Below are 9820 nucleotides of genomic sequence, written 5' to 3'. Positions count from 1 at the left end.
AGTTAAAAATATATTTCTTTCCCCCCTACATGGAGAAATTTTTTCAAAATCCTTTTGTTGTTGTTGTTATTATGACTTATGCCTTGACGGTCCTCTTTGTGCATAAATCTTGGTTTGTATTTCAGATTGTTACTTTAGGATAGATTCTTTGCATTGAAAATACTGGATGAAAACACTTTTAAGAGCATTTTAAGGTACTTGACACACATTGTCAAACTGTGTTCTAATTTGCATTCTCTCTAGTTGCTATGATTTAGAGCAAACAGAACTATGTAGTTATGCCAAAAGTGGGAGGTGACCTTTCAAGACCCAAAGAGCCGAAGACATTGAGGAAGGTGAACCTGGTGAATTCTCACAAGTGTTTGCATGAGTGGAACATGGACGAAGCTTAAATTGGGGACAGGAAAGTAAAGCAGGATGTAGTTAATGTTGAAAAGAATGGGTTTTGAAGTTCAAGGGTAGAAGAATCCATAACTGCACATAACAGAGAACTGTGTATGTGCTATTATTTCCATTTTTATAGATGAGGAAAGAGGTTTAAGTTATGCTCAAGGTCACATAGCCCATTAGCGAGAGAGCCTGGATTCCAATCTTTGTTCTCTGTTCCTGTTCTATATTACCTCTCAATGTTATGTATCTTGTTTGCACTACTTAAAGAGTTAAAGGCATCACACGTTACCTAAGCAAGACGATTTGGGGTGGAATAGACTCTCTTCTAGCACATTCAGCTATAGAACAACTGGACAAGACCAAACTTGCTTTGATTCTGAAGAAAATTAGAAAGCTCACGTAATTATTTGGTCAGCATACTAAGACCTGTGGCTAAATCCATCCCATCACCTGTTTTTGTACCACCTGTGGGCTAAGATGGATTTTTATATATATATATATATATTTAATTTGGATTTATATATATGGATATATATATAAATATTTAATTTATTTACTTTATTTACTTATTTACTTTTTTTGTTAAAAAGTTTTTCTTGATCAACATTTTTTTTAACATCTCTATTGGAGTATAATTGCTTTACAATGGTATGTTAGTTTCTGCTGTATAACAAAGTGAATCAGCTATACATATATGTATATCCCCATTTCTCCTCCCTCTTACGTCTCCCTCCCTCCCACACTCCCTATCCCACCCCTCTAGGTGGTCACAAACCACTGACCTGATCTCCCTGTGCTATGGAGTTGCTTCCCACTAGCTATCTATTTTACATTTAGTAGTGTATATATGTCCATGCTACTCTCTTACTTTGTCCCAGCTTACACTTCCCCCTCCCTGTGTCCTCAAGTCCATTCTCTACTTCTACGTCTTTATTCCTGTCCTGCCCCTAGGTTCTTCCAAACCACATTTTTCTTTTAAGATTCCATATATATGTGTTAGCATACGGTATTTGTTTTTCTCTTTCTGACTTACTTCACTCTGTGTGACAGACTCTAGGTCCATCTACCTCACTACAAATAACTCAATTTCGTTTCTTTTTATGGCTGGGTAATATTCAATTGTATATATGTGGCACATCTTCTTTATCCATTCATCGGTCAATGGACACTTAGGTTGTTTCCATGTCCTGGCTATTATAAATAGTACTGCAATGAACATTGTGGTACATGATTCTTTTTGAATTATGGTTTTCTCAGGGTATATGTGCAGTAGTGGGATTGCTGGGTCATATGGTAGTTCTATTTTTAGTTTTTTAAGGAACTGCCGTACTGTTCTCTGTAGTGGCTGTATCAATTGACATTCCCACCAACAGTGCAAGATGGTTTCCTTTTCTCCACACCCTCTCCAACATTTATTATTTGTAGATTTTTTGATGATGGCCATTCTGACTGGTGTGAAGTGATACCTCATTGTAGTTTTGATTTGCATTTCTCTAATGATTAGTGATGTTGAGCATTCTTCCATGTGTTTGTTGGTGATCTGTATATCTTCTTTAGAGAAATGTCTGTTTAGGTCTTCTGCCCACTTTTGGATTGGGTTGTTTGTTTTTTTGATATTGAACTGCATGAGCTGCTTGTATATTTTGGAGATTAATCCTTTATCAGTTGCTTCACTTGCAAATATTTTCTCCCATTCTGCAGGTTGTATTTTCATCTTGTTTATGGTTTCTTTTGCTGTGCAAAAGCTTTTAAGTTTCATTAGGTCCCATTTGTTTATTTTTGTTTTTATTTTCATTACTCTAGGAGGTGGGTCAAAAAAGATCCTGCTGTGATTTATGTCAAAGATTGTTCTGCCCATGTTTTCCTCTAAGAGTTTTATAGTGTCTGGCCTTATATTTAGGTCTTTAATGCCTTTTGAGTTTATTTTTGTGTATGGTGTTAGGGAGTGTTCTAATTTCATTCTTTTACATGTAGTTGTCCAGTTTTCCCAGCATCACTTATTGAAGAGGCTGTCTTTTCTCCATTGTATATTCTTGCCTCCTTTGTCATAGATTAGGTGACCATATGTGCATGGGTTTATCTCTGGGCTTTCTATCCTGTTCTGGTCTTCTCATTCTTTATGGTGTCTTCCATGACACAGAGGTCTTGATTTTAGTGTGTTTGAATTTAACAACCATTTTCTTTATGGCTTGCCTTTATATGTCTTGTTTTAAAAAAATATTCTCTAGCTTGAAATCTTTAAGATATTTTCCTTCCTTCCTTCTTCTTTTGTTTGCTTTCTTTCTTTTTTTTTTTTTTTGCAGTACGCGGGCACTGTTGTGGCCTCTCCTGTTGCGGAGCACAGGCTCCGGACGCGCAGGCTCCGTGGCCATGGCTCACGGGCCTAGCCGCTCCACGGCATGTGGGATCTTCCCGGACCGGGGCACGAACCCGCGTCCCCTGCATCGGCAGGCGGACTCTCAACCACTGCGCCACCAGGGAAGCCCTGCTTTCGTTTTTTGTTCTTTAGAATCCACATATAAGTGAGGTTCCCTATCTTTTTTTTTTCTTAAAGCTCAGGGCAAAGAAAAAATATATACATATGTATAAACTGAGATAGATATGCAAATAAATATTTTTAAAATAATAGAATAAAGTCTTCAGGAGAGGTATGATGTCCTATAATTGCCACTCTTCAAAAACAAAATGGTGCACACCCTGGAAACGTGGTGTGCTAGTCTCATAACATGACACTTCCACTGAAAACAACTAAAATTCTGGGTATAAAGAAATGTAATCTCCTTAAAAGTACCAATGAGATGGCAAAAATTTCAACAATAACCAGGCCAGGGACTGAATGAAGTAGGGAACCACAGAGAGGCAAGTGGAACAATGGGTCTGGCTTTTGCCCTAAGGGTATATGCCAAACTGAGTGAACTTGACCTTCAGTTTTGTTTTTTTTTAAAGTTATGTAATAGTTCTATTTAAAACTCAACATTTACAAAATGCTAGAAATTATGATGTTTGCAGCCATGGAACATTACAACATGAAATTTCGAATATTAACTTTAAAATGTGTGAAGGAGTATGTCGTTTTTGCAAATCGTTTTGGGGGTTATGCAAATAAAACTATGAAAACCCTGGGTAAGATAAGAACAAACACAGGACCTGCTTTTTAGTGTTGTGAACTTCTAATTGGTAACGTATGCACCCTGCTTTCTCTGGAGAGCTAGTAGATATTGATCAGAGGATTGTATATGCAGGAGCCAGCCTTCACGATGGTCCCTGATGGTCCCTAACCCCTGGCAGTCACACCCGTGTGGAATCTCCCCCTCACCCACATTGTCTAAGGGTTGGTCAGTGTGACCAGCAGTGTTTGGCAGAAGTGATAGGTCACTTCTGAGATCAGGTTATAAAAGGTTACGGCTCCTGTCTCAGGCACTCTTGCACTCACTGTTTGTTGTTTTACAACATTGTGTTAATTTCTGCTGTACAGCAATGTGATTCAGTTATACACATATACACATTCTTTTCCATTTATCATAGGATACTGAGTATAGTTCCCTACTGTGCTATACAGTAGGACCCTATTGCATTCACTGGTTTTGGCTCTCCTGGACCACTAGCTTCGGGGGAAGCAAGCCGCCACATTCTCAGCAGCTGTATGGAGAGATCTTTCTGGTGGGGAGCTGAGGCCTCCAACCAATAGCCAGAAAGGTACTCAGATCTTCTGGCAGCTATGTGGGTGAGCTTGGCAGTCTCTTATCAAATGACTGCGGTCCCAGTTGATAGCTTGATCGCAGCTTCATGAATGACTCAGCTAAGCCATTCCTAGATTCTGCACTCACAGAGAAAGTGTCTGTTGAGAGAAGCATGTTTGTTATTTTAAATCGCTAAGTTTTGAGTAATTCATCATACATCAGTCGACAACTAATAAATGCCTTGGCATGCAGCAAATGCCTGGGATGTTGGAATATGCAAAATGCAAGGAGGGAGCAGGGTATGAGCACTTTATTACTCTCTAGGGAAGACTGGTACATCTCAGGGGAAAAGAGGGTGTAATCAAATGGGGTGGGGCTTATGAGAAGAGAAAGAGGAGAGAGTTGGGAATGAATATTCTCTGATACCCTAGAGAACATTTGAGTGAGATGCCTAAAAAAAAAGCTAAGGAAGGGAAGCTGTACCCTTCATGTCATGCAAAGGAACGAAGGAGCCTGACCAGGTGTATGGTGCCCTCTGGCAGCCCCCCCCACCCCCCAATCATAATACACACAAACGCGTACACACACACACTCACATGTGCACACACATGCACACACTTTTGGACAATCATTCAGGGCTTCCACTTGCCTGTACTGAACCTTCGTGCGGACATCTGTGTGTGCCACCTGTGGACATCCTCAGGCCTATGGGCACGTGGCTTAGCAAGCAGACCATGCCTTTGTGTGAAGGAAAAGGTACCTCTTCTTCCACATGGACACAAGCTAGTGCCAGGGCTCCGGCTTTGGCAAGTGTAGCCTGAGCTGGAACTTGGCGCTCCTTCCCTGGCTCAGCCGCCTTGTGCCATGTGCAAACCGCACAACTGTCCTGGTGCTTGCTGTTAACTGAACCCTTCTGGACGAAGTGCTTAAACATTTATGTGCCTTTGGTTCAGCGGAGGCAGGAGGGCTGGAAGTCTTCAGAATCAGTCAGGAAAGGGCAATTCCATGTCATGGAGCAGTGACTTGTCATGGACGCTGAGCAGTGAGCAACAGCTACGCATGGATAATTGCCTGTTTGGAGCAGCAGTGTCTGCTGCCCTTATTTCCCCTTCCCTGAGGATGGAAAGCCAGGCCTGCCACCCTAGGTATATGTACATAGTAGCAAAAGATTCACTCCAATGCTGCTCCTTTCCTTGAAGAAATCCAAGGTTCCTTTCATTTTTGTTTTTTTAATCAAAAAACCAATTTTCTGCTTTTACTTCTACGAGTTTCTGGTTTTTTTTGTAATGCTTAGACTATGGAGCTCTATAGTTTAAAAAGAAACCAACCAACCCACAAATACAGGGGCCAAAGATCATCATAAGATGACCCTGAGTCACTCAAAGGTCAAGTGTCGGGTTTGTGGTCACATAACATCAGGGGCTGCTGTGGGACTGTAATCTGAGACCCCTGGCTTCACCCACCAGGCGAGGACCACGGCCGATCACGTGGTTTTCTTAGCGGTGAAGATAGATGAATAAAATAGATTCTTCTCATTTCAAGTCCTATTACAGAGAAGTTTTCTACCGTGTCTTGGCCACTAGAAAAACACGACAGGTCAAAAATAATTCTTCTTTCAGAGAATAAACCTCTCGTGTATTTGGAATCCTTTGACAGCTCGTATCTGGGTCAACGCCAGCTATACATAAGATGAACAATACGGGAAATGTATTAAAAGGAGTTCATGCAGATTTCACTTGGTAGTGATGGTAACAGAAAAAAAAGTTATAAATAGCAGTAAAAAGCTTGGGGCTCATATCCTATTTTTAGAGTTTTTTGAGTTAATCTACAGATAAATGATTTGAACCAGTATGTAACGTGGGACCAGGTGGCAGCACAATACATATATTGGCTCTGAGAACAAAGGAGAATCAAGGCCTTACACAGAGGAGGAGCTCCAGCAAACTGTGAATCACTTTGAGAATTCTGCAGGGAAATGTAAAGTGGTGGTCCTGAGGACAGGATTAAAGGTAATCATCCTAAAATTCGCGGAAGAGGCAACAGCAAAAATAGAACCTCGGCAGGGTAGACTGATTTCATGTGTGCACATCAGATGAAGTGATGTTTAGAAGCCAGGAAAAACTGATGACATGTCTTGGGAGGAGACATGTAATAACCCCCCAAATCAACAACAAATTATTGTGTTCTATAGATCTGATGCACCAGGAAAACTGGCTGAGAATTGGGGTAGCTCCTGTTGAGATTGTGTAGAACGTGTGGGCATCTGGAAAACAGAGCTTCTTCCTATGAGAATCAGGGGCATTGGGTTACTGTCTGGGCTGGATGACTCCAGGGCCTGCATTCTCGGCTGGGGCTGGTGGGCCGGGTAGGAAGAAGTTGGTGGCGAGGTGCTCTTTGGGTCTACCTGGCGGTTAGTTTATATCTCATTATACTGAGAAAATGCTCTGTCTCTCTCGTGCTGATTCATTATTTGCACTTTAAAATTTGGTAATCTTAAGGACAAAAACTCTGACCTTTATTTTGGTCACTTCTAAAAAAATTAAGGTAGTTTCGGTATTTGGGGGAGATTTTGCCTATGCCAAAATTTATCGGTCCACCAAAGTGCAGAAATGCTTTCGATCCTGTGCTCCTGCTTTATGGAGATTCTCCTGGTGCCTCTAAGATCTGGGATATTTGACATTTCGTGATACAATTTCTGTTCCTACTTTAAAAATTACATGTACGCAGAATGGATAACAACTGTGTAAAACAAGCTTTTGAAGAGAACAAAATGTCTAGTTTTTCAAAACAATCACAAATGTTATCAATTATGGTTTGATCTCATCTTCAGACTCGACAAGAACAATTCTTTCCCTCTCAACTCTGAATTCTTTTTCTTGAAATGGATGTTGGCAGTGTCCAAAACTGGTGTCCAAAACTCCACGGGGATTTGTCTTCTGCTTCCCAGCATTCATCCGCCTCAGGCTCAGACTCTCCTTTGCTTTGGCTATTCCACCTAATTAAGCTAATCTTCGTTAGCTTGGCTTTGGTGTATCTTCACCAGGGATAAAAGTCTGCCTTCTTTTGATCTTCCAGTGTCTTCTCTCTAGATGCGTCTGAAGGAGAAAGGCTGAGATTCTATATAAAGCCAATTTTGGACTCCTTCCTGTAACCTCCACCTGACTAATGTTCTCCAATCAGAGCGTTTCTTGGCCAGATTGAATCTATGCCATTTCAATTTTCTTTCCACGATACGTAGTGGATTATGGAGAGAGCAGGTACTGATGCCATCATTTAAAAACTGTAGAATTGAGCTATGGAGTTGATAATCAAAATATAAATATGCTCCCTGATACCCCATTAAGTGACACTTTGAGGAAAAAGAGACTAGAACTGGCTTCTTTTTATTCCTTGAACACATAAAAAGTCAAACAAACTGTATTCTTTTAATATGGCATCTTCTAGACCAGTGGTTCTCAGCACTGACTATACATTAGCATTTACTTGGGAAACTTTAAAAAATATCGATGCTTAAGTTTTACCCCAGAAGAATTAAACCAGGTGTGGCTTTAAAAATATTTATCCTTGGAATTTGCTGAGCTTTGTGAATCTATGGGTTGGTATCTTTCATCAGTTTTAGAAAATTCTCAGCCATGACTAGTTCAAATATTGCTTCTTCCCCATCCTCTCCTCTCCTTCTGGGATTGCAATTAATTATGCATTTGTTAGATTGTTTGACTGTGTCTCATGTGTCTTTTCTGTCCTGTTCTTTTTTGCCTCTGTGTATTTTGTTTTGGATATTTTAAAGTTTTCCTGTTTTTGCGTTTGCTAATCTTGGCTTCTGACTTGCCAGTCTGATGTTAAACCCATCTGATGCATTCTTACTTCTGGATATTTTACTTTTCAGTTCTGGAGTGATTCTTTTTCATAGATTTCAATTCTCTGTAGAAATGCTCCATATTTTAATAGTTGGTCCACCTTTCTCTTTATTTTCTTTAACAGATTAATAACAGTTATTTAAAGAACTTGCCTGCTAATTTCAACATGTAGGTCATCTCTCTGCTTCAAATGGCTTTCCTGCCCCTCATGTATTGTAATTTAAAATTTTATGCTGGACACTGTGTATAAAAGAAGACAATGAGACTGTATAGAGACTGAAGTTTATATTACTTTGACTGAGAAAGGATTTGTTCTTTGACGATTTAATCAAGAATGGGGATTTAGTCAAATTAAGCCTATCACTGGTTTCAAATGTGTCACAGTTGAGAAGAACCTCCTGTGAATTTTGACAGCTAGCCCATCAGGTCTCTGCCTCTTCCACTTCCACCTACAGAGACCACAAGTCAGTTGATAGGACTTTCGGCAGTTTTGAACTTTGCTCTCTGGTCTCCGGGCCCTAAATTGGGCAAATATCTTAAGGAGGAGACTGGCTGTGTGTTTACAGCAGGTGCTCCTCCAGGAGATAGATTTTGTCTCTCCACTACTGTGAGATTACAGCATATTTCAGTCTGCTATTTTAGAGAAGCTCCTTAACCTTCCCAGCGTCCCTTGACTCAGTAAATGAACCATAGGGGAAAACGGCCTTTGTGTATTTAGGGCTCTGGAAGTTTTCAGATTGTCATTCCAGCTCCATACAACCTCCAAAAGCCTTGGTAGTGTCTCTTTCTCACGGTAACGTCCTTGTATTCAGGCCAAACTCGAGCCTCACCTTGCACTTGGAATTGGCAAACATACCCAGGGTAGAAAGCATCCAGTGTCTGCCTACTCATCTTGGAAGGGCTCTGCTGTCTTTGGTTGAGTTCATTTAATCCTGTTTGCTTCCCTAATTTTCTGATGTCTTGGATAATATAATTTTAGCGATTCAGTTGGCTTTTTAAAGTTGTTGCAGCTGGAGCAGGGTTCTGCTGCTTCCTACTCCATTTTACCTGGAACCACAGTTCAATTAAACCATACTCTCTGATGGCAAGCATGGAGGAGGGAACACAAGAAATAAATCAAAAGTGCTATGATTTAGGGAGTATGATATTTGAAAGAATAAGCTCTGCTATTGCAAAGTCTTAATTTCTAAAGAAAGGTCTTACCAAGATAAGTCCTTATTCATTGTTGCTATTCACTAATCCAGTGAGAGAGATGCCTTCCTTTTAAAGAAACTAATTACCCAGTTTAAAGGACCTAAAACACATAGTGGGAGAATCATTACTAGAAAGTTTACAAATGAGCTCTCTGAAAACGTACAACCATATTAAATATACAATAAGAAGTTTCCACGATGTGAATACACATTACATGATCTCTTTCACACACTTTTATTCTTTTTCCCTTCTGAACTCCTGTAATCGATGTCACAGATATATACAATTATGAATAGAATGTATATAAATTTTTTTTATATGTTAGTCTTGTGTCCACAAATAGACAATAAGCTTCCTGTGGACATACCAAATGGAAAGTACCCAGAACAGTGCTAAGCAGATACTTTTTTCAGTTAACTGATTGTTTAATGTTTTTCACTGGCTTTTGACTGATGAATTTGGACAGAGAGAAAAATCATATTGGGTTTGCAGAACCTAGAAAACATGTAGTGAATTTAGAGCAAAGATAGAAAAATTATAATTGTCCATTCATGGGAAATAATAGTATAAAAGATAAGGAAATTTTGCTAATTTATTTTATATTATAAAAATTGTTTAACAGTGGATGAGCAGGTAGTTGAATACCTTTCCTGGAAGGTGTTTGTTTATAAGGTAAATGTGTATGTGTCTTAAATTAGT

Source organism: Globicephala melas, chromosome 2, assembly GCF_963455315.2.
Source record: "Globicephala melas chromosome 2, mGloMel1.2, whole genome shotgun sequence".
Taxonomy (NCBI): domain Eukaryota; kingdom Metazoa; phylum Chordata; class Mammalia; order Artiodactyla; family Delphinidae; genus Globicephala; species Globicephala melas.
Note: the sequence above shows the minus strand (reverse complement) of the source record.